Source organism: Triticum dicoccoides, chromosome 5B, assembly GCF_002162155.2.
Source record: "Triticum dicoccoides isolate Atlit2015 ecotype Zavitan chromosome 5B, WEW_v2.0, whole genome shotgun sequence".
Taxonomy (NCBI): domain Eukaryota; kingdom Viridiplantae; phylum Streptophyta; class Magnoliopsida; order Poales; family Poaceae; genus Triticum; species Triticum dicoccoides.
This window is the reverse complement of record NC_041389.1, coordinates 646,808,474-646,812,118: the sequence shown is the minus strand read 5'-3', so window position 1 is coordinate 646,812,118 and position 3,645 is coordinate 646,808,474.

Genomic DNA, 3,645 nt, shown 5'->3' with positions numbered 1-3,645 from the left:
AAACGTCAGCATGTTGGAAGAGTATATATTTAGGGTAAGGTTTATTCCTGATGCCTCCTAGTAAGTCCTAACCTTGGACCAACATACTGGCTACTCGAGCGACCTCTCCGCGATCACAGAAAACAACACTGAATAAAGATATGTTGGACATACGGCATTATATCATGTTCATGTGTACATATTATTCTGCAGTTTTCTTTTCAGTCCATGTTCAGTCTCAGGCGTGATGGCTTGGTCGCCATTTTCAGTCCCCAAACTCATTTATTAAAGGGTAACATCATTGCTCAACTTGGTGCTAGGCAGGCTCATGGTGCTCGTCAGTAACCGCCATGTGTCGATGCAGTAAAAATGAAGGCTGTTGCATTTGGACATCTCTATAAAAAAAATCTCTCAAAAATGGGCTTGCGGCACTGGCCCTTTTTAAAGGCTGAGCTTTGAGCTGCTCAAGTCCATATTAAGAAGCCCAATCTTCATTTGGTAGGAAAAAAAGAAGCACAGTCCTAAAACACGAACAACCGAGCTTCACCTACCACCAATCGTACAACTTCACTTACCACCAGTCGTACAAAATTTACTCTCTTGATTGCTAATAAAAGGACATTCACGATGGTACTCGCAACTCATTTACACCCTTCATCTGCCCCTGGCTCTCCGTCGTCGTACGTGCTCCTCGGCCCCCTATTTAAATCTCAAGCTCCACAACACCACAAGTGAGGAAGTATCAGCATATCTCACGAGCACGACACAATGAGAGCGAGTAGAATCTAGAGCAATGGCCAAGAAGTGCTCTGACGCTACTCTGCTTCGTGCCATCCGCCAGGGCCGTGCCTGCTGACTTGGTAGCGCGATGGGCAGAAATAACGACTTCGTGGGCATGGTAGGTATGGGGAACCGTTAGGGCCTCCCACCCGTCGGGGGTGGCTATGGCAGGGGATTCAGCGAAAAGAATGACCACGTCTTTTTACTGTCGTCACGGCTCAATAGGCTAGAATCGTACGATGCTTTACGAGTAACTGCCAGGATGGCTGCATGATAATGGGCCTCAGCAACAGTAGTGACAACATTTGAAAAAGGCGTGGGGAGCGTCCACCAAGTGGGAATTTTTGGTGGCGCTGGCGGTGTTTGTTTCGGCGGCTTCAGGCCAACTTCACTGCGCGACCCCAAACGGATGCCTGTTTGTCCGGGTTCTATCCGTTTGAGTAGGGCAATGGGTCGTGTCCGGGCCTGTCCTGAGATGCGGTGGCCATGCGCCCAGCGCGCAGCCGCATCCGTTTGCCCCATCTCGTCCGCCAGGGCCTAAAATGCCTATATTTTCGTATGAAAACAAGTTTGCACGTTCAAATATTAATTATTTGAAAATTAAAATAGTTTTACAACCCAATCGAAATTGTCTCTAATAAAGATAGTTTTACAACCAAATCGAAATTGTCTTGAATGAACATAAAACGAACCAATACATGCCTTTCCATTTGAAAACGGCGACGGAAATTATCCGGCTTGAAGAGCGGTTTGTTGGAAAAGTAATCGGCATAGAGTAGGGCGTGGCCTCTCTCCCTGTTGCGCTTCAGGTTGGGAGCACGGCCAAGGACTGACCCCCTATACCGAGGAAGCTGCCGTTGAATGTGGTCGTGAACGACCAGTGCAGCCACCACAAGATCTTCATCATCCGACGATGAATCGTCCGATGAACAAAGGAAGTGGTGGAAGAAGAACTCGTCTCCACTGTCCATACCTTTGTGGGTAAAATGTCAAACACCTTGCGGTCGTGGTGGCGAAGAGGCCGCGATGATCACCTCGACGCAGCAGGGGTGGTTGCCGCCCGGCTACTGGCCGCTCTGGAGCCGTCGGAAGCTGCCGCGGCCGCCATGGTACGTCGCCGGCTGTCGTGTCTCCTCTGCCACCGGCAAAGACGGCGACGGCCAAACCTCCTCCGATCGACGGCCAAAACTATGGCGAAAGCGCGGGCGTGGTGTCGGCCATGTCTACACGTGGTTTGATATGGACGGCCGGTGGTTGCGCGGTGAGGAGGCGGCCGGAGAATAGCGGCGGCGCCGGCGGCGGGGCAGGGCGGGAGAGAGAGGGTCGAAGCGTTGGGAAGGAGGGACTGCTAGTGTCCCTGACAGGCGGGCCACGGGGGGACAAGGGCGTGCGTCGCGGCCGTCCGCGTGCGTCCGTTTCACACCAAACCGAGCGCAACTTTGGGCCGGGGATGGGTCGAAAACGGATGGATTCCGGACATTTGTCCGTTTAAGGCCACGCGTTGGGCCGTGCTATTCGTCCGATTTACCCCAAATGGACGCATCCGGACAAGATAGGGTCGCGCGGTGAAGTTGGCCTCATCACTGGTTGCGGGGCTTCATTTGGACGTGGAGGCGCCAGCCGTGTCAGATCAACTCCTTAGCTACTTGAGTCTCCGCGTCATGCAGTATTACCTCGCACGCAGTTTGGTTGCGTCATCCGTAATATTTTTTCTTTTTTGTCTCACAATAATCTTAGAAAGCTTTTTTGAATGTCCACCGACGTGGAAATGTAACGTTTTGTATTCCGCACTAAGTGATTAGTGCGAAAGTTCTATCACGATGGCCGTTTCCAGTCTCGGCGTATTTAGGCCCGGGTGTGATTTGTGGTGTACATGTACTTAAGGATGCTGTGATTGTCATTAGAGCATCTACAACAGAAATGTAGATGGAAAAACAAACTTTTGCATCCCCGAGGTTTAAAAAAATTCTCCTCCAACAGATGATGTCGATGCAAAAAGATTTACATCTCCGCCTTCCGGAGATGTAAAATAGAACACGTCGAGTTGTAAATCGAGTTGTAAAGATCTAGTGTTTTTTTTTTGAACTAGTTAATTGCCCGTGCGTTGCCATGGGGCAATATGAAGAAAAAGGGTTTTCTCTACTTTATATTGCTATAAAGCAGCCAACATTCCATTACATCCGAGCGAACATATACAAACACACACCACCACACATAACACACCCAGCCAAGGCAAGATACAAAGACGTCGGGCACCAACACATCACCCCAACAACAACGAAGCTATCTGCGAAGACCGCTTGGAGTCGACATAGACCTCCATGGAGCGCAAGTCACCATGAAGCCCCGCGACAACCCTCCGCCCCCGCCCATTTAGCTGTCCCGTGCCAGCCCACCTCGGGCAAAGAGGAAACAGAGCCCCATCGTCATCTACGTCGGCCAGGTTTTGCCCGACGGCAAGGGAGAGGGGCTGGAGGGTGGGGGTAGCTGGCAGTGCACCTAGGTTTGCCCTCGGTCATCTGCGGGGACGACGCGACCACAGGGTAATATCAATCGTGTCACATGTACTCGCTAATTTTCTTGTTTGGCTAGTGTCAACTTATTTCTGCAACGTTAGATCATTCTGTTTGTTATTTTGCTACTTATTCACACTTCTTATAATACATCGTACTCTTGAGGGATTGTTTGATTAATGCCTTCCTCAATCCCCAATTATGTCATTAACTCGCTATTTTTCTTGTTTGGCTAGTGTCAACTTATATATGCAACGTTAGATCACTCTGTTTGTTATTTTGCTACTTATTCACACTTCTTATAATACATCGCATGCTTGAGGGATTGTTTGATTAATGCCTTCCGCAACCCCCCCCCCCCTCCCCCCCTCCA